At 38.5% G+C, this 22,680-nt stretch overlaps 1 non-coding gene across 1 annotated transcript; it reads right to left on the bottom strand.

Annotated features, from left to right (window-relative positions):
• Window positions 1–11,873: 11,873 nt before the first annotated feature.
• On the bottom strand, window positions 11,874–11,981 carry LOC148578202 (small nucleolar RNA R71). The gene has a single exon (XR_015903096.1). It is a non-coding gene; the product is annotated as a small nucleolar RNA R71 (small nucleolar RNA).
• Between the last annotated feature and the right edge of the window lie 10,699 nt (window positions 11,982–22,680).

Below are 22,680 nucleotides of genomic sequence, written 5' to 3'. Positions count from 1 at the left end.
ATCAATGATTCAAAAGTGATTCTCAAAGTTATTCTCTTATTTGTTTTGGAAAATTTTAGGTTAAAATTGGGAATGGATGGGAAGCCCTGTAAAGATGCCTAAGTCAAAAGATATTTGTCAAAAGAAGCAAAAGATCCAATTTATTCCATTTCAGTGCTGTCCATTCTGATCATGACTCCACATTTTCCCATTTTTCACAAATAAATGCTTCTGTTTAGTGCTGCCCAAGTATAATGTCATTGCCACGTTACAGGTTGGTTTAAATTATATGATTTCAAGACCTAAGCTAGTAAAACTCGTATAAGGTAGCTGGAGAGTTTGAAAACCTTGTTCACCTAGATTCTGATCAATTTCAATGCTTAATGCTTCATATGCAAATTCGGTGTTGTAATGTGCACATTAGTTTATTCCCTTCAAGTTATATTGTCTTTCTTGTCTCTATCATTATATTGTTCCCTTCAAGTTACATTAGTATCATTATTTTTGTCCTGAAAAACTGGATAATGTAAACAAAGGTGAAGAAGTTATTTCCTGCTGGTGTTTGATTTTGTTGCAGGCACTGTAATCGCTTTATCCTTGATGGACAAACAAGGAAGGAAAAGTCTCCTTATCACAAGTTTTACTGGAATGGTAATAGTTTTTCTCATCTTATATCTGTCTAAGGCCTAATGCATAAGATTTTGAACCTTAGGTTGAATTCTTTTCCTTTTATGATTCGAGTTAGTTTTCAGTTAGAGACGTTGACCGTTAAAAAGCAACGATTTTATGAGCTTTTGACTTTTTTTTCAAGTGCAATAGAATAATCCCAAATCCGAATCTAGGGATTCAGAATTCTGATCCAAAACCAATCATCCTCACAATTTGCATTTTTTGTTTCCCCCCAATGATTGGTGCTTTCACTGTGAGACTGAGCTGCGAGACGTTGCTGCTGTGAGTTTGCGTTCCATGGAAGAGTCATACACCACCGGCCTCCCCACCAGCCATTTGGCCAGTTCTATTCCAGTGAGTCCTCCTTCTCCTCTTCCTAGCAGTTGAAGTGGTTTTATATAATTTGGAATTAAATTTTATTAAGTTATTTGATGCCAATGAACTTTTCTGATCTAATTAGTAATGAACTATTTTTGTTTGAGAATCAGGCTGTCACAGCTGGAGAAAAGAGTACTACGAAACAAGATGGTATGTAACTATAGCATTAATTTTTTTAAATTTTTTCAATTGGAGCTGTGTATTATTGTAATGCCTTGCGTTAAAGCTTGGTTCCCCTGATAATGGATGCAGCCCCTTTAGAAAATATGCAAACATTCCCTCCCAGCAATGCAGGAGGAAGAAGAGGACAAGTATATCAACCTATTACAGCTCAAACTGTTGGTATGTCAAACTTATCTATCATACTTCTTTGCAAATTCTTCCTCCTTGCCCTTGTTGGGTATGCCCCAAAAGTAGCTAAAATATAATATTTTTGGGAATTGTTCTTATATCTTTGGTTTCTCATTTAGTGATGATACCTTTTGTTGCTGAGATATACATTGCAGCATAACTATGATGCAGAATTTTGTTTTCACTAGCATAAGCTACAACTCTCACACTCTTGGATCAGCTATGAGCAACTTGACTCCGACAATTACTTTTTTGCTGGCTATCATCTTTAGGTAACTAATTACAGGGCATACATCTATGCATCTATGCATGTTTGGATATTTGCATGCATATGGATTTTGACAATGTCTCTTTCTATATAGACTTTTAACCTTGGAAAGTTAATTTGAAATTTTGCTCATTGGCCTTTTCTTTCCATAAAACTTGTTTGTTTGGTCTTTTATTTCTAAGAGTTAATAAATTATATATTGAAATATTTTCATATTGTACAGATCATAGTTAGTTCTTATGCTTTCAATTGACATAATTTTTATCAAGGATGTTGAGTAATGAGTTTTTTGTGCCATAACAAAGTGAATAACTTTTACTATTGATATTTTTTCATGTATTTTTCTCTGCTGTGTACTTTTACTGACATAATACTTTGAAGTTTTTGCAGCCAAGAAGTGTATCCCTTTTCCAATTGCATTAAGAGATATAAAACAACACGACATTACTCAAAGCATGTGCAGGATACTGGTTGATTGGCTTGTAGAGATTTGCATAATGTAATTTTTCTCATATAATACAATGTTATGAATTATAGTTGATAAATTTAGTATGGTTGAACAATACACTGAGGATTATAGTTAATGTATCAATACATTTTGTTTATGTTTTGAATTATATTGACTTGCTTGATAAATATGATGAATTTGTTTATTTTTAAAATATTATAAATATTTGAATACAAATTAGATAAAAATATGTATTAAATTTATATTTATTTTGTATGAAAACAAGTTTATTTTGTAATTATAAAAATAAAAAAAATTCTATTTTAACTTATTGACGGATTTACAGATGGATTTTCTATCTGTAATCAGAGTGTCAGATGATTTTCCAAGGTTCAAATTACAGACGAAAAATCTGTCGGAAAATTCGTTTGTAATTACCAATGGAAAATTCGTTGGAAAGTTCGTCGCCTTCGGGAAATGGATGGAGAATTTACAGAGGGAAAATCCGTCGGTAAATAATTTTCGACGAGGCTTTTACAGAGGGACAAAATCCATCGGTAACCAAAAATTCATCTGTAATAAAGACTAAATCTGTCTGTAAATCTGTCTGTATTAATCCATTTTCTAGTTGTGAATGAACTGAATTCGAATTATATTTATAGGCACGCAAAGGTAAATTGAATCTATTTAATCCGATTTAGTAGAGGGAATTGATGTTAGTATATCGAAGCTTTTGCATTTGATTTACTATTGGTCCTAAATCGAAACTGTTTCAGTCGATTTACTATGGAAAAAATTTAAATTTATATCAGCCCATTGTAAATCGAATTCAACAAATTCGATTTACTATGGATTTAGCTAAATCAAGTCTTCTTCATTCGATTAGTATTACATATGATCAAGTAATTCGAATTTTATAGATTCGATTTACTATTAAAACCCCTAATTCGAATTCATTGAATTTGATTTACATAAAAATGTAAACAAAGACAATTAAGTAACATTTTGGGGTTTGAGAAATTCAGATAATTTTAAAGTTGTTTTGGTTTATAGCGGTAAATTATCCTAAAAAAATATACCCTTACATTCAAATTAATATACAAGAGATAATTTGTTACCACGTTATAAGAAAAATAATACACTACAAGAGAAAGAGTATTTATCGACGCAAAAAATCGACGGCTATCTCTCCCGTCGATATTTTTCGACGGCTTGCTATCGATATTTTAAAAAAAATAATTAAAAATAAAATAATAAAATTGACGGCCTTTTCGTCGATTTTTTTTATGATGCATTAAATCTCTTTTAACTATCGTCATATTGTTGACGAACCAGAAGACGAAAATGCTTTTATTTTAAAATCGACAGACATGGCGTCTATTTTTATATTTAAAATATCGACAACCTTTCCGTCGATAAATTTAACAGTCCAGATTGCTTTCTTAAACCAAATAAATGGTGTGGATTTAATGTATAAAATAGACACTAAAGGTGTTGCTTTTTTTCAAATTAAAATTGACAAACCTATCGTCGATTTTTATTGCTAAAAACACCAATCCCGCGCCCACTTCCCGCTCCAAGTTCAAAAACACAAGTTTATCCTTTTCTTTTTCGCATTCGAGCTTACGGGAAACAATATTGTTAATTTTCTCACCAACCCTCATTCTCTGCAACCGGCGTCACGGTTGCGCCACCATCACTCCGTTTGCTCGCGCCGCCACTGTCGCTGCTCTGGTATCCCCTTCAATTTCATTTGGAAATTCCTAATCCCCTTTATCCTCTCCACGCCGATAACCCCTCTGCTCTTCCATTATCCCCGAAACCCTAAATTCCCCTTTTCCCCCTCGATTATCTCTTGTTTGGTACATTTCTGAAATTAAGATACATGTTGTTAAGCTTTATGTGCACAAATTACAGATCCACTTCGAAACTAGAGGACCAGAGATATGGGAGGATACCATTGGTAATATTGATGTATTGTGTAATACCCAGTCTAACGGAAATTAATTAAATAGTAAATTAAATAGAAGCGAATATGGTTGGAAGATTTGGCAATTGGAATTTGATCATTTAAATATGATATTTGGATTCAGTGAATTTTTCCGAGTCAGAAAACATAGTTTTCTGCGTAAAAACCCGTAGTGAAATTTTGACCGGCAGTACCGACTGAGATCTGTCTGGTACTGCAGTTGAGAAAATTGATTATAAGTAAATAAGGTTAAGAAAGGAGGAATTTTAATTAGGGAAGGTAGAAATATTTAAAATGCGATTTGGAGCGCTAATCTTAAAGGTTTTGGCCCAAAATTGGGCTAACGGACAAAAATAAGTAACCGGGCCTAAGTGGGCCCAAGACCTAATATATATAAGCATTAGTTATGAGCATTTCAGCTCATTCTACCCAAAAAGGAAGGGTTGGGGCGCTGAATTGAGAAGAGAGGAGGGAAGAGAGAAAACCTAACTCTCTTTGATCTTCAAACCACCATAACTTGAGCTACGGAGCTCCGATTGACGAGTCGTTTGCGGCCACGCGTCGCTCTTTTCATCCTCTACAATTCTATCTAAGTTTTGTGGTGAGTAATCCACTGTCCTCTGCTCAGTTTTCATTTTCCTCTTCAAATTCGAATTTGGTTTGGGTTTTGAGGAAACCTTATGATTTTGGTTGTTTAGGAGTGCTCTAGTATGAGCCATGGGTGATATTCATCACAAACTTCAGTGGGTTAAGGTAAGAAACCCTCCAACCCTTGTGATTTATCATATTTATGAGCCCTAGGTTGATGTATGTATGTGATATTGGTTATGTTAGTGTACTTGGGGATTTTGATACACAATTGGGAGGTTGGTGTTGCTTGTGGAGCTTTGGTGAGGCTTGGAGCTAAGGGTTGGTGGAAACTTCCATAGAAAGGGCTCAATTGGTTTGGCTACAAGAGGTACGGTTTAAGTTTTATTTAAGTACCGTGTGGTGTGATGAGAATTTCTAGGCTAGATACCCCTAGGATTAAGTTTGGATTGTGTAAATGGTTGGTGCTAATATGCATAGTTGGTATGTAATGTGAATTAATGATTGGGTTGAGAATTGTGTGGCCTTGTATGCTTGGTGTATTGAGAATTGTATGTATTGGGTAATGAGTATTGAATTGTGGTCTATGCTTTTAAATTATGAATTGGGCCAGAGGCCGTGAATTTTGGGCCGGAGGCCAGAAAGAGGTAAGGAAGGTAAGTTGATGTGTGCATTGTATGATGACACAAGTGATTGGATGAATTTCAGATAATGAATATATGAATAATTGGGTTGTGATGAGCGGATAATTTATACGCTTTTTGGCATTGTTTTTAGTAGGATCTAGTTACTTTTAGGGATGTTTTCATTAGTTTTTATGTTAAATTCACATTTCTGGACTTTACTATGAGTTTTTGTATTTTTTCTGTGATTTCAGGTATTTTCTGGCTGAAATTGAGGGACTTGAGCAAAAAATCAGATTCAGAGGCTGAAGAAGGACTGCTGATGCTGTTGGATTCTGACCTCCCTGCACTCAAAATGGATTTTCTTGTGCTACAGAACTCAAAATGGCGCTCTTCCAATTGCATTGGAAAGTAGACATCCAGGGCTTTCCAGCAATATATAATAGTCCATACTTTGAACGAGTTTAGACGACGTAAAAGGGCATTGAACGCCAGTTCTACGCTGCTGTCTGGAGTTAAACGCCAGAAACAAGTCACAAACCAGAGTTGAACGCCAGAAATATGTTACAACCTGGCGTTCAACTCCAGAAAGAGCCTCTGCACGTGTAACATTCAAGCTCAGCCTAAGCACACACCAAGTGGGCCCCGGAAGTGGATTTATGCATCAATTACTTACTTCTGTAAACCCTAGTAGCTAGTTTATTATAAATAGGACATTTTACTATTGTAGAAGGAGCTCAATGGAAGACTGACTCAAAAGGCAAATTGGTTCAACTAAGAAGACTGGACCTCAAGCCTTTAGCTAGAGGATGGTTGGAGTTCATTCAATGCTCAATCATTCCCACTAGCAACCGGTCTGAAGTTACTATAGACCGGGCCATCATGATCCATAGCATCATGATTGGAGAAGAGGTGGAAGTTCATGATATTATACCTCAAGAACTCTACAAGGTGGCTGACAAGTCCTCCACTATGGCAAGGTTAGCCTTTCCTCACCTCATTTGCCACTTATGCAATTCGGCTGGGATTGACATAGAGGGAGATATCCTCATTAAAGAGGACAAGCCCATCACTAAGAAAAAGATGGAGCAAGCAAGAAAGCCCATTCATGGAGTTCAAGAGGCGTATGAAGCTCATCACCATGAGATCCCGGAGATGCCTCAAATGCATTTTCCTCCACAAAACTATTGGGAGCAAATCAACACCTCCTTAGGAGAACTAAGCTCCAACATGGGACAATTAAGGGTGGAACATCAAGAGCACTCCATCATCCTTCATGAAATTAGAGAAGATCAAAAAGCAATGAGGGAGGAGCAACAAAGACAAGGAAGAGACATAGAAGAGCTCAAGGACATAATTGGTTCCTCAAGAAGGAAACGCCACCATCACTAAGGTGGATTCATTCCTTGTTCTTATTTCTTCTGTTTTTCATTTTCTATGTTAAGTGCTTATCTATGTTTGTGTCTTCATTACATGATCATTAGTAGTTAGTAACTTTGTCTTAAAGTTATGAATGTCCTATGAATCCATCACCTCTCTTAAAGGAAAACTGTTTTAATTCAAAAGAACAAGAAGTACATGAGTTTTGAATTTATCCTTGAACTTAGCTTAATTATATTGATGTGGTGACAATGCTTCTTGTTTTCTGAATGTATGCTTGAACAGTGCATATGTCTTTTGAAGTTGTTGTTTAAGAATGTTAAATATATTGGCTCTTGAAAGAATGATGACAAGGAGACATGTTATTTGATAATCTGAAAAATCATAAAAATGATTCTTGAAGCAAGAAAAAGCAGCAAAGAACAAAGCTTGCAGAAAAAAAAAGGCAAAAAAAAAGAAAAAGAAAAAGCAAGCAGAAAAAGCCAAAGCTCTTAAAACTAAGAGGCAAGAGAAAAAAGCCAATAACCCTTAAAACCAAAAGGCAAGCGCAAATAAAAAGGATCCCAAGGCTTTGAGCATCAGTGGATAGGAGGGCCTAAAGGAATAAAATCCTGGTCTAAGCGGCTAAACCAAGCTGTCCCTAACCATGTGCTTGTGGCGTGAAGGTGTCAAGTGAAAACTTGAGACTGAGCGGTTAAAGTCAAGGTCCAAAGCAAAAAAAGAGTGTGCTTAAGAACCCTAGACACCTCTAATTGGGGACTTTAGCAAAGCTAAGTCACAATCTGAAAAGGTTCACCCAATTATGTGTCTGTGGCATTTATGTATCCGGTGGTAATACTGGAAAACAAAGTGCTTAGGGCCACGGCCAAGACTCATAAAGAAGCTGTGTTCAAGAATCATCATACTGAACTAGGAGAATCAATAACACTATCTGAACTCTGAGTTCCTATAGATGCCAATCATTCTGAACCTCAATGGATAAAGTGAGATGCCAAAACTATTCAAGAGGCAAAAAGCTACAAGTCCCGCTCATCTGATTGAAGCTATGTTTCATTGATAGTTTGGAATTTATAGTATATTCTCTTCTTTTTATCCTATTTGATTTTCAGTTGCTTGGGGACAAGCAACAATTTAAGTTTGGTGTTGTGATGAGCGGATAATTTATACGCTTTTTGGCATTGTTTTTAGTATGTTTTTAGTAGGATCTAGTTACTTTTAGGGATGTTTTCATTAGTTTTTATGTTAAATTCACATTTCTGGACTTTACTATGAGTTTGTGTGTTTTTTCTGTGATTTCAGGTATTTTCTGGCTGAAATTGAGGGACTTGAGCAAAAAATCAGATTCAGAGACTGAAGAAGGACTGCTGATGCTATTGGATTCTGACCTCCCTGCACTCAAAATGGATTTTCTGGAGATACAGAACTCAAAATGGTGCGCTTCTAATTGCATTGGAAAGTAGACATCCAGCGCTTTTTAGAAATGTATAATAGTCCATACTTTGAACGACTTTAAACGACGTAAAAGGGCGTTGAACGCCAGTTCTATGCTGCTGTCTGGAGTTAAACGCCAGAAACAAGTCACAAACCAGAGTTAAACGCCAGAAATATGTTACAACCTGGCGTTCAACTCCAGAAAGAGCCTCTGCACGTGTAACATTCAAGCTCAGCCCAAGCACACATCAAGTGGGCCCCAGAAGTGGATTTATGCATCAATTACTTACTTCTGTAAACCCTAGTAGCTAGTTTATTATAAATAGGACTTTTTACTATTGTATTAGACATCCTGGATTGTATTTTGATCCTGTGATCTCGTTTTGGGGGCTGGCCATTCGGCCATGCCTGGACATTTCACTTATGTATTTTTAACGGTAGGGTTTCTACACTCCATAGATTAAGGTGTGGAGCTCTGCTGTTCCTCAAAGATTAATGCAAAGTACTACTGTTTTCTATTCAATTCATCTTATTTTGCTTCTAAGATATTCATTCGTACTTCAACCTGAATGTGATGAACGTGACAATCATCATCATTCCCTATGAACGTGTGCCTGACAACCACTTCCATTCTACCTTAGATTGAATGAGTGTCTCTTAGATCTCTTAACTGGAATCTTCGTGGTGTAAGCTAGAATGATGGCGGCATTCAAGAGAATCCGGAAAGTCTAAACCTTGTCTGTGGTATTCCGAGTAGGATTCAATGATTGAATGACTACGACGAGCTTCAAACTCGCGAGTGCTGGGCGTAGTGACAGACGCAAAAGGAGGGTGAATCCTATTCCAGCATGATCGGGAACCTCAGATGATTAGCCGTGCCGTGACAGGGCATCTTGGACCATTTTCACAAGAGGAGGGGATGTAGCCACTGACAACGGTGATGCCCTTGCATACAGCCAGCCATGGAAAGGAGTAAGACTGATTGGATGAAGACAGCAGGAAAGCGGAGGTTCAGAGGAACGAATGCATCTCCATACGCTTATCTGAAATTCTCACCAGTGATTTACATAAGTATTTCTATCCTTCTTTTATTACTAGATTTCGAAAACTACATAACTATTTTATATCCGCCTGACTGAGATTTACAAGGTGACCATAGCTTGCTTCATACCAACAATCTCCGTGGGATTCGACCCTTACTCACGTAAGGTATTACTTGGACGACCCAGTGCACTTGCTGGTTAGTTATGCGAAGTTGTGAAGATATGTTTAGACCATGGTTCTGTGCATCCGTTTTTGGTGCCATTGCTAGGGAATCAATTTCGAACAATAATTCATTACCAGAGATCACAATTTCATGCACCAAGTTTTTGGCGCCGTTGCCAGGGATTGTTCGAGTTTGGACAACTGAAGGTTCATCTTGTTTCTCAGATTAGGTAATTTTCTTCTTATTTTGTTTTCAAAAAGTTTTCAAAAATTTTCAAAAATATTTTCTTCTTTTTTCGTTTTTTCCAAAAAAAAAAATATTTTAAAAAAAAAATTTTAAAATAAAAATAATGTTTTCAAAAATAAATTATTCTATGGCTTCAAAACTTTCAAGAATGAATTCTAGAGTTTCATGGTAACATGTTGAATCCTATCTGGCTGAAAAGCCATACCCAAACTCCTTTGGGATTGGTCTTCAACTAATCACCTCAATGGATGTAAATCCATTCTAAAGCTTGACTGGCTATTAAGCCATGTCTAACCCTCAGATTGGAGCTTTAGACTAAAGAGTACAAGATTCCTGGAATTCATATTAAAGATTTTGAAATCCTTATTTTTCTTTTTCAAATCAATTTTCGAAAAAAAATTCCAAAAAAAAATTTAGAAAATCATAAAAAATCAAAAAAAATATTTTTGTATTTCTTGTTTGAGTCATGTGTCATGTTATAAGTTTGGTGTCAGTTGCATACTCATCTTGCATTTTTCAAAAATTCATGCATTCATAGTGTTCTTCATGATCTTCAAGTTGTTCTTGGTAAGTCTTCTTGCTTGATCTTGATGTTTTCTTGTTTTGTGTTGTATGATGTTTTTCATATGCATTCTTGCATCCATAGAGTCTAAGCATCAAAGATTTCTAAGTTTGGTGTCTTGCATGTTTTCTTTGCATTAAAATTTTTTCAAAAATGTGTTCTTGATGTTCATCATGATCTTCATAGTGTTCTTGGTGTTCATCTTGACATTCATAGCATTCTTGCATGCATTCATTGTTTTGATCCATAACTTTCATGCATTGCATCATTTTTCTTGTTTTTCTCTCTCATCATAAAAATTCAAAAATAAAAAAAAATATCTTTCCATTTTTCTCTCTTAAAATTTCGAAAATTAGATTTGACTTTTTCAAAAATTTTTAAAATCTAGTTATTTTTATGAGTCAAATCAAATTTTCAATTTAAAAATCTTATCTTTATCAAAATCTTTTTCAAAAACCAAATCTTTTTCATTTTTCTTAGTTATTTTCGAAAATTATAAAAATATTTTTCAAAAATATTTTTCTTAATTTTATACCATAATTTTCGAAAATAACATCATCAATTAATGTTTTGATTCAAAAATTTCAAGTTTGTTACTTACTTGTTAAGAAAGATTCAAACTTTAAGTTCTAGAATCATATCTTGTGATTTCTTGTGAATCAAGTTATTAATTGAGATTTTAAAAATCAAATCTTTTTCAAAAACTAATTTCTATCATATCTTTTCAAAAATATCTTCTCATCTTATCTTTTTCAAAATTTGATTTCAAAATATCTCTTCTAACTTCTTATCTTCTTATCTTTTCAAAATTGATTTTCAAAATTTGTTTCAACTAACTAACTAACTTTTTGTTTGTTTCTTATCTTTTTCAAAACCACCTAACTAACTCTCTCTCTCTAATTTTCGAAAATATCTTCCCTCTTTCTCAAAATTTCTTTTTAATTAACTAATTATTTCAATTTTTAAATCTTAATTTTCAAAAATTACTAACATTTTTCAAAAACTATTTTCGAAAATTACTAACTCTTTTTCAAAAATTATTTTCGAAAATCCTCTCACTCTCTCATCTTATTCTATTTTACTAACATCTCTTCCTCACATCACTCACCAAATTCGAACCCCCTCTTCTATCTGTGTTCGAATTTTTTTTCTTCTTTTCTTTTTCTACTAACAATAAGGAACCTCTTTACTGTGACATAGAGGATTCCTCTTCTTTTCTTTTTCTCTTCTCTTTCTTATGAGCAGGGACAAAGAAAAAGGCATTCTTGTTGAAGCTGATCCAGAACCTGAAAGGACTCTGAAGAGGAAACTAAGAGAAGCTAAATTACAACAAACCAGAGACAACCTTATTGAAAATTTCGAACAAGTAAAGGAGATGGCAGCCGAACCCAACAACAATAATGCAAGGAGAATGCTTGGTGACTTTACTGCACCTAATTCCAATTTACATGGAAGAAGCATCTCTATTCCTGCCATTGGAGCAAACAATTTTGAGCTGAAACCTCAGCTAGTTTCTCTGATGCAGCAGAACTGCAAGTTTCATGGACTTCCATCTGAAGATCCTTTTCAGTTCTTAACTGAATTCTTGCAGATTTGTGATACTGTTAAGACTAATGGAGTAGATCCTGAAGTCTACAGGCTCATGCTTTTCCCTTTTGCTGTAAGAGACAGAGCTAGAGTGTGGTTGGACTCTCAACCCAGAGATAGCCTAAACTCTTGGGATAAGCTGGTCACGGCTTTCTTAGCCAAGTTCTTTCCTCCTCAAAAGTTGAGCAAGCTTAGAGTGGATGTTCAAACCTTCAGACAGAAAGAAGGTGAATCCCTCTATGAAGCTTGGGAAAGATACAAGCAGTTGACCAAAAAGTGTCCTTCTGACATGCTTTCAGAATGGACCATCCTGGATACATTCTATGATGGTTTATCTGAGCTATCAAAGATGTCATTGGACACTTCTGCAGGTGGATCCATTCACCTAAAGAAAACACCTGCAGAAGCTCAAGAACTTATTGACATGGTTGCTAATAACCAGTTCATGTACACTTCTGAGAGGAATCCTGTGAGTAATGGGATGCCTCAGAAGAAGGGAGTTCTTGAAGTTGATACTCTGAATGCCATATTGGCTCAGAACAAAATATTGACTCAGCAAGTCAATATGATTTCTCAGAGTCTGAATGGAATGCAAGCTGCATCCAACAGTACTCAAGAGGCTTCTTATGAAGAAGAAGCTTATGATCCTGAGAACCCTGCAATAGCAGAGGTAAATTACATGGGTGAACCATATGGAAACACCTATAATCCATCATGGAGAAATCATCCAAATCTCTCATGGAAGGATCAAAGGCCTCAACAAGGCTTTAATAATGGTGGAAGAAACAGGTTTAACAATAATAAACCTTTTCCATCATCCACTCAGCAACAGACAGAGAACTCTGAACAAAATACATCTAATTTAGTAAACTTAGTCTCTGATCTATCCAAGGCCACTGTAAGTTTCATGAATGAAACAAGGTCTTCCATTAGAAATTTGGAAGCACAAGTGGGCCAGCTGAGTAAAAGGATCACTGAAATCCCTCCTAGTACTCTCCCAAGCAATACAGAAGAGAATCCAAAAGGAGAGTGCAAGGCCATTGACATAAGCACCATGGCCGAACCTGTAAGGGAAGGAGAGGACGTGAATCCCAAGGAGGAAGACCTCCTGGGAGGTCCAGTGATCAATAAGGAGCTTCTCTCTGAGGAACCAAAGGACTCTGAGGCTCATCTAGAGACCATAGAGGTCTCATTGAACCTCCTTAGGCCATTCATGAGATCTGATGAGTATTCCTCTTCTGAAGAGAATGAGGATGTTACTGAAGAGCAAGCTACCAAGTTCCTTGGTGCAATCATGAAGCTGAATGCCAAATTATTTGGCATTGAAACTTGGGAAGATGAACCTCCCTTGTTCACCAATGAACTAAGTGATCTGGATCAACTGACATTGCCTCAGAAGAGACAGGATCCTGGAAAGTTCATAATACCTTGTACCATAGGCACCATGATCTTTAAGGCTATGTGTGACCTCGGTTCAGGAATAAACCTTATGTCCCTCTCTGTAATAGAGAAACTGGGAATCTATGGGGTACAAGCTGCTAAAATCTCATTAGAGATGGCAGACAATTCAAGAAAACAGGCTTATGGACAAGTAGAGGACGTGTTAGTAAAGGTTGAAGGCCTTTACATCCCTGCTGATTTCATAGTCCTGGATACTGGAAAGGAAGAGGATGAATCCATCATCCTAGGAAGACCTTTCCTAGCCACAGCAAGAGCTGTGATTGATGTGGACAGAGGAGAATTGATCCTTCAATTAAATAAGGACAACCTTGTGTTTACAACTCAAGGATCTCTCTCTGCATCCATGGAGAGGAAGCAGAAAAAGCTTCTCTCAAAGCAGAGTCAACCAAAGCGCTCACAGTCAAACTTTAAGTTTGGTGTTGGGAGGCCACAACCAAACTCTAAGTTTGGTGTCAAACCCCCATATCCAAACTCTAAGTTTGGTGTTGGGAGGTTTCAACAAAGCTCTGCACATTTGTGAGGCTCCATGAGAGTTCACTGTCAAGCTATTGACATTAAAGAAGCGCTTGTTGGGAGGCAACCCAATGTTTAATTATCTAATTTTATTTTTGTTTTTCATGTTTTATTAGGTTCTTGATCATGTGGAGTCACAAAATAAATATAAAAATTGAAAACGGAATCAAAAACAGCAGAAGAAAAATCACACCCTGGAGGAAGACCTTACTGGCGTTTAAACACCAGTAAGAAGCATGTTTTGGGCGTTCAACGCCAGAACAGAGCATGGTTCTGGCGCTGAACGCCAGAAATGGGTAGCATCTGGGCGTTTGAACGCCAGAAATGCACCCTGGAGAAGAGCTGGCGCTGAACGCCCAGAACAAGCACCAATCTGGTGCTGAACGCCCAGAGTTGTGTGCAAGGGCATTCTGCATGCCCAATTTGGTGCAAGGTTGTAAATCCTTAAACACATCAGGATCTGTGGACCCCACAGGATCACCTCAGGATCTGTGGACCCCACAGGATCCCCACCTACCTCCACTCATGTCTTCTCACCCCTCTTTCACACAATCCCATAAACACTCTTCCCCAAAACCCTTCACCAATCACCTCAATCTCTCTTCCCCATCACCTCTTCACCACTCACATCCATCCACTCTTCCCCATAAACCTACCTCATAAACTCCACCTACCTTCAAAATTCAAAACCAATTTCCCACCCAAACCCACCCTAAATGGCCGAACTTACCCCTCCTCCCTTCCCTATATATAACCCTCCATTCTTCCTCATTTTCACACAACACAACCCTCTTTTCTCTTCTTGGTCGAAACACACCTTCCCCCTCCTCTCCATATTTTCTTCTTCTTCTTCTTCATCTTTTCTTTCTTCTCTTGCTCGAGGGCGAGCAAAATTCTAAGTTTGGTGTGGTAAAAGCATAAGCTTTTTATTTTTCCATTACCATTGATGGCACCTAAGACCGGAGAATCCTCTAGAAAAGGGAAAGGGAAGACAAAAGCTTCCACCTCCGAGTCATGGGAGATGGAAAGGTTCATCTCCAAAGCCCATCAAGACCACTTCTACGATGTTGTGGCCAAGAAGAAGGTGATCCTCGAGGTCTCTTTCAAACTCAAAAGAAATGAGTATCCGGAGATCCGACATGAAATTCAAAGAAGAGGTTGGGAAGTTCTAACAAACCGCATCCAACAAGTCGGCATCCTAATGGTTCAAGAGTTCTATGCTAATGCATGGATCACTAGGAACCATAATCAAAGTAAGAACCCGAACCCAAAGAATTATCTCACCATGGTTCGGGAGAAATACTTAGATTTTAGTCCGGAAAATGTGAGGTTGGCGTTCAACTTGCCAAACATGGAAGAGAACGCACGCCCTACACAAGGAGAGTCAACTTTGAACAAAGGTTGGATCAAGTCCTCATGGACATATGTGTAGAAGGAGCTCAATGGAAGACTGACTCAAAAGGCAAACCGGTTCAACTAAGAAGACTGGACCTCAAGCCTGTAGCTAGAGGATGGTTGGAGTTCATTCAATGCTCAATCATTCCCACTAGCAACCGGTCTGAAGTTACTATAGACCGGGCTATCATGATCCATAGCATCATGATTGGAGAAGAGGTGGAAGTTCATGAGATTATACCTCAAGAACTCTACAAGGTGGCTGACAAGTCCTCCACTATGGCAAGGTTAGGCTTTCCTCATCTCATTTGCCACCTATGCAATTCAGCTGGGATTGACATAGAGGGAGATATCCTCATTAAAGAGGATAAGCCCATCACTAAGAAAAAGATGGAGCAAGCAAGAGAGCCCATTCATGGAGCTCAAGAGGCGCATGAAGCTCATCACCATGAGATCCCGGAGATGCCTCAAATACATTTTCCTCCACAAAACTATTGGGAGCAAATCAACACCTCCTTAGGAGAACTAAGCTCCAACATGGGACAATTAAGGGTGGAACATCAAGAGCACTCCATCATCCTTCATGAAATTAGAGAAGATCAAAAAGCAATGAGGGAGGAGCAACAAAGACAAGGAAGAGACATAGAAGAGCTCAAGGACATCATTGGTTCCTCAAGAAGGAAACGCCACCATCACTAAGGTGGATTCATTCCTTGTTCTTATTTCTTCTGTTTTTCATTTTCTATGTTAAGTGCTTATCTATGTTTGTGTCTTCATTACATGATCATTAGTAGTTAGTAACTTTGTCTTAAAGTTATGAATGTCCTATGAATCCATCACCTCTCTTAAAGGAAAACTGTTTTAATTCAAAAGAACAAGAAGTACATGAGTTTTGAATTTATCCTTGAACTTAGCTTAATTATATTGATGTGGTGACAATGCTTCTTGTTTTCTGAATGTATGCTTGAACAGTGCATATATCTTTTGAAGTTGTTGTTTAAGAATGTTAAATATATTAGCTCTTGAAAGAATGATGACAAGGAGACATGTTATTTGATAATCTAAAAAATCATAAAAATGATTCTTGAAGCAAGAAAAAGCAGCAAAGAACAAAGCTTGCAGAAAAAAAAAAGGCAAAAAAAAAAAGAAAAAGAAAAAGCAAGCAGAAAAAGCCAAAGCTCTTAAAACCAAGAGGCAAGAGCAAAAAGCCAATAACCCTTAAAATCAAAAGGCAAGGGCAAATAAAAAGGATCCCAAGGCTTTGAGCATCAGTGGATAGGAGGGCCTAAAGAAATAAAATCCTGGTCTAAGCGGCTAAACCAAGCTGTCCCTAACCATGTGCTTGTGGCGTGAAGGTGTCAAGTGAAAAATTGAGACTGAGCGGTTAAAGTCAAGGTCCAAAGGAAAAAAAGAGTGTGCTTAAGAACCCTGGACACCTCTAATTGGGGACTTTAGCAAAGCTAAGTCACAATCTGAAAAGGTTCACCCAATTATGTGTCTGTGGCATTTATGTATCCGGTGGTAATACTGGAAAACAAAGTGCTTAGGGCCACGGCCAAGACTCATAAAGAAGCTGTGTTCAAGAATCATCATACTGAACTAGGAGAATCAATAACACTATCTGAACTCTGAGTTCCTATAGATGCCAATCATTCTGAACCTCAATGGATAAAGTGAGATGCCAAAACTATTCAAGAGGTAAAAAGCTACAAGTCCCGCTCATCTGATTGAAGCTATGTTTCATTGATAGTTTGGAATTTATAGTATATTCTCTTCTTTTTATCCTATTTGATTTTCAGTTGCTTGGGGACAAGCAACAATTTAAGTTTGGTGTTGTGATGAGCGGATAATTTAGACGCTTTTTGGCATTGTTTTTAGTATGTTTTTAGTAGGATCTAGTTACTTTTAGGGATGTTTTCATTAGTTTTTTATGTTAAATTCACATTTCTGGACTTTACTATGAGTTTGTGTGTTTTTTCTGTGATTTCAGGTATTTTCTGGCTGAAATTGAGGGACTTGAGAAAAAAATCAGATTCAGAGGCTGAAGAAGGACTGCTGATGCTTTTGGATTCTGACCTCCCTGCACTCAAAATGGATTTTCTGGAGATACAGAACTCAAATTGGCGCGCTTCCAATTGTATTGAAAATTAGACATCCAGGGCTTTCCAGAAATGTATAATAGTCCATACTTTGAACGAGTTTAGAAGACGTAAAAGGGCGTTGAACGCCAGTTCTACGCTGCTGTCTGGAGTTAAACGCCAGAAACAAGTCACAAACCAGAGTTGAACGCCAGAAATACGTTACAACCTGGCGTTCAACTCCAGAAAGAGCCTCTGTACGTGTAACATTCAAGCTCAGCCCAAGCACACACCAAGTGGACCCCGGAAGTGGATTTATGCATCAATTACTTACTTCTGTAAACCCTAGTAGCTAGTTTATTATAAATAGGACTTTTTACTATTGTATTAGACATCCTGGATTGTATTTTGATCCTGTGATCTCGTTTTGGGGGCTGGCTATTCGGCCATGCCTGGACCTTTCACTTATATATTTTTAACGGTAGAGTTTCTACACTCCATAGATTAAGGTGTGGAGCTCTGCTGTTCCTCAAAGATTAATGCAAAGTACTACTGTTTTCTATTCAATTCATCTTATTTTGCTTCTAAGATATTCATTCGTACTTCAACCTGAATGTGATGAACGTGACAATCATCATCATTCCCTATGAACGTGTGCTTGACAACCACTTCCGTTCTACCTTAGATTGAATGAGTGTCTCTTAGATCTCTTAACCGGAATCTTCGTGTTGTAAGCTAGAATGATGGTGGCATTCAAGAGAATCCGGAAAGTCTAAACCTTGTCTGTGGTATTCCGAGTAGGATTCAATAATTGAATGACTGTGACGAGCTTCAAACTCGCGAGTGCTGGGCGTAGTGACAGACGCAAAAGGAGGGTGAATCCTATTCCAGCATGATCGGGAATCTCAGATGATTAGCCGTGCCGTGATAGGGCATCTTGGACTATTTTCACAAGAGGAGGGGATGTAGCCACTGACAATGGTGATGCCCTTGCATACAGCCAGCCATGGAAAGGAGTAAGACTGATTGGATGAAGACAGCAGGAAAGCGGAGGTTCAGAGGAACGAATGCATCTCCATACGCTTATCTGAAATTCTCACCAGTGATTTACATAAGTATTTCTATCCTTCTTTTATTACTAGATTTCAAAAACTACATAACTATTTTATATCCGCCTGACTGAGATTTACAAGGTGACCATAGCTTGCTTCATACCAACAATCTCCATGGGATTCGACCCTTACTAACGTAAGGTATTACTTGGACGACCCAGTGCACTTGCTGGTTAGTTATGCGAAGTTGTGAAGATATGTTTAGACCATGGTTCTGTGCATCCGTTTTTGGTGCCATTGCCAGTGAATCAATTTCGAACAACAATTCATTACCAGATATCACAATTTCGTGCACCAGGTTGGTTATTGAATAATAAGGTTTGAGGAGTTGAAGTGTGGAATTTGGTAATTTTGGGTGAAATTATGTAGATGAGGTATGTTTAGTTTTGGTTGAGATATATTATGTGGTCATATATGTGATTATGATTAATGATGCCTTGATGGTATGATGATGCATGAGAGATATGTATGTTGTGATATATGCTTGAGGAATGATTAAGGTTGATTAGTGGGTGAAACCACGTGATAGTGAGTATGATATTGATTATGTATAATGATGATTGATTGAAATTAGCATTGTTGGAAATTAGGACGAGGAAGGATGTATGACATGTTAATGTGTTTGCAATTTAGCCATTTGTTTGAAATGGGTAAAAACGGTTATATGGCGGTTTTGTGAATTGTGGTAAAGTGTTAATGTATGAGTTGAGGAGGCTTGATGTTGGTTTTGGTATATTTTGATTGATTTCAAAATGGGTTGAAATTGGCATGCTTTGGTTGATTTTGAAAAGGGTTGAAAATGGCTTGTTTTGAAAATGGCACTTTGTGGTCTTGTGTGAAAACATGGTTTTTGGGCATACTTTGACAGGACATAACTTGGACTGCAGATTTTTGTTTTGTGCCAAACTTATTTAGAAGTGAAATTGGATCCGGGATGTCCATGCCGTTCGAAGAACGGGCGAAAAACGATATAAAATGAGAAAGTTATGTCCGTCGGAAGATTGGGGGTTGAATCTGTGAATTCTGCAGCTTTTAACTTAGAAAATTTTAGTAGAATGACCCTCCACGCGTAGGCGCACTTGGCGCGTACGCGTCGTTCTTCAAGAAGGCACCATCCACGTGTGCGCGTGGTGTGCGCGTGCGCGTCGATGCGTTGCACCCAATGCCCAGCCATTTTCCCGAGAGTTGTGCCAGAGTTGTGCCAGTTTTGTGCCTGGGGCGCAAATGCACCCACGCGTACGCGTGGCTGACGCGTACGCGTCGATGAGCTTTGTGGCCATCCACGCGTGCGCGTGGAGGACGCGTACGCGTGGCCCTGTTTTCATGCCAAAGTTAATTTTTGAGTTTTAAAAGCCAAACCTCATACTTCTAAGCCTCCGATCTCACCCCTTATGTATTAAATCATTATGATATGCCTAGCAATGAGAAAGGAGCTAGGGGATGTGGTAACTTGCAAATGAAGCAAGGGGAAAAGTTATGATAAACGATGATCAAAGATGATTTTATGAGATATGGAGGATGACGGTGGAAGTACTGTGTATGCCATGAGCCGAAGGGCTATATTTATTGATAAATGGCTGGTTCTTGATTGAACCATGAGCCGGGTGGCTGAGTTATTGCCGAATACAGCAGAGCCATGTTGATAAATTGGCTAGTTCTGGATTGAACTGTGAGCCGGATGGCTGAGTTATTACCGAGTTACGGGAAAGCCATTATGGATTATGGCTGAGTATAAATGCATATATGATAAATGAACGAATATGATAAATGAATAATGATGGAAAATGTTGAATGTAAGTATGCTTGTGTTTTCTCTCTGGTTGTAAGGGTGACAGGGCACCGATACCCTCTAATGGCGACAGGGCGCCGATACCCTCTAATGGCGACAGGGCGCAGATACCCTCTAATGGTGACAGGGCACATATTCCCTCTAATGATATCATTGCACAACAGAGAGACTGTGCCCGAGTTAGCTACCAGACAGGTCGGGTTGGCTTGATAACCGACAGATGATATCATCAGCCATAGGGCAGGCACTCATCATTTGCATATGTTTGAATTGTTTGGGTTTGCCTATTTGTTTTGGATTTCTACATTATATATGCTATGTTACCTGATTATGTGCTACGTATTCTACTTGTACCTTAATTGTGTATTACTTGCCTGTATTGCTTGTGTTTATACAACTGAGAGACCCCTCATGTTGGTGTCGGTAGAGGTTGAGAGCTGTTCTTGATGAGATGAATTGATGATGCGATTGCATGATGATGATGACCATTGGATGAGATGATTTGAGCTCCCTGGGTAAACGCAATGATGTGATTTCACTAGCTCCAGGTGAGGGTATGATGTATTGATATAGAATTGCTGAGACAGGACGACTGATGATGGTTTTGTTTATGATTCTGAATCCAATTCGTGGGAGAGTCAGCGAGTTGGGAATCATATGAGATATGAACTAGATTTAGTATCCCCTTACGACAGTTGCCTATTCATGGATTAGTGATAATCTAGGCTGGATACTTGGTAAAAAGGAGTTTAGGATGCTTAATGAGTTTTTATTGCAGTGCATTGTATTTATTTGGCACTTTTACCGTACTGGGAACCCATGGGCCCGGGGTTCTCATTCCGTATATATCTCTTGTTTTTCAGGTACAGGTCCAGGTGCTCAGAAGTGAGTTGTGGGTTATCTGAGAGACGGCGAAGATCTTTATTTTCTCTACCTTGTGTTTTGCTTAGAATCTCTCCACCTTTGTTTCGAAAAGATTATATTATGTATTGAACTCTTTTAAACTGGACTATAGAGGCTCTCGTGTTTCCTTTGGGAGAGATTAGGATATACTGTTGTCAACTACTTTTATACTGTACCCTAGCCGGCCTAAACTTCACGGGTCGCGACTAGTGGCTATTTACTTATGTTATATATATCTATCTGTTATCTATCTCTTAATCTCCTTTATGCCTTGTTCGTATATCGCTTTCGGCTTCAATGTTTATCTTTTTGTTATCGAAACGTGAGTGGTACGTCTTCGCGATTTTATTTCTACTCTTTTCAGGCTTCTCGATTAATATTCCTTTCGAAATTACCTATATCTATATATTAAAAATCTACCTGAGTGTCGTACCACCGTAGTATCATTGACTTATGACTCGAGCATAAGGATTTGCATATTAGGGTGTTACATTATGGTATCAGAGTAGTTCGTCGTCGTGAGCCTGAGGGATGGAACTGCTTATGCTTAAGTGCATACTCTGAGTCTGTGCCTGTGCTAGTTAGGGTATCTAACCGATACATCTAGCATGAAGTCCATGAGTGTACCTTTGGTACTTTGAAGCACTATACTTCCGATATTGAGACTGATCAACTTGATATCGATTGTTTGGTGTGTATAGGAACCAGATGGCGCCTCGTGGACCCGGTCGGGGACGTGAGAGAGATCGTACTAGTACTCAGGAACCGAAAATCAACCCGAATAACCCGGTAAACCTTATGGCGGTATTGGAGAATATGGCTGCTGCTATGCAGGCCACTGCGGAGGCTCTTGGGCAACAGATAAATAATAATGGCAATGGCGGAAGTGGAGCTCAGGGCCCGATGACACTGGCAACTTTCTTAAAGGTTAATCCACCTAAGTTCAAGGGAACCACCAATCCGACTGAAGCTGACACCTGGTTTCAGGCCATGGAGCGAGCACTGCAAGCGCAGTTGGTGCCTGAAGAGCAATGTGTTGAATTTGCTACCTATCTGCTCACGGGGGAAGCATCACATTGGTGGCAAGGGGCTCGACATCTCTTGCAGCAGAGGAATAATCCTATCACCTGGGGTGCCTTCCGAGTAGACTTCCCGAATTCTACTAGAACGGCCAAGGAACTTGAATTACTGCAGCTGAAGCAGGGTACAATGTTCGTATCTTAGTATACGGATAAATTTGAGGAGTTATTCAGGTTTCTCGTATGTGTCAAGGAACCCCGGGAGACTTCGAGGAATGGAAGTATATTAAGTATGAGGGAGGACTTCGAAGTGAAATCCTGAGCTCCGTTGGACCGATGGAGATTAGGGTCTTCTCCGAACTTGTGAACAAGAGCCGTATTGCTGAAGAATGTGTGAGGAAGGCTGTTGAGGCGAAGAATGACCGTCGGGAGTCCCACCGCAGGGAGCACAATCAAGAATACCCAACAGGGGTCAAGAGTTTAAGAGAAGAGGATACCCACAACGTTTTCCCCAAGGGCGAAATGACCTTGCGACGAATAAGAATTCCTAAGGAAAAGGTAGGAGAAAACAGATAGTGGCTGCTTCAGATGTTTTGAGCTGTCAGAGATGTGGAGGTCATCACCCAAATAGACCGTGTCGTTATGGTTCGGGTTTGTGTTACAATTGCGGAAAGCTAGGACATTTGGTCAGAGATTGTCCACACCGGAAGGACCGGGAGACTGC

This window comes from Arachis ipaensis, chromosome B1, assembly GCF_059453495.1.
Source record: "Arachis ipaensis isolate K30076 ecotype BB chromosome B1, ASM5945349v1, whole genome shotgun sequence".
Taxonomy (NCBI): Eukaryota; Viridiplantae; Streptophyta; class Magnoliopsida; order Fabales; family Fabaceae; genus Arachis; species Arachis ipaensis.
This window is presented reverse-complemented; position numbering and strand designations above follow the sequence as displayed.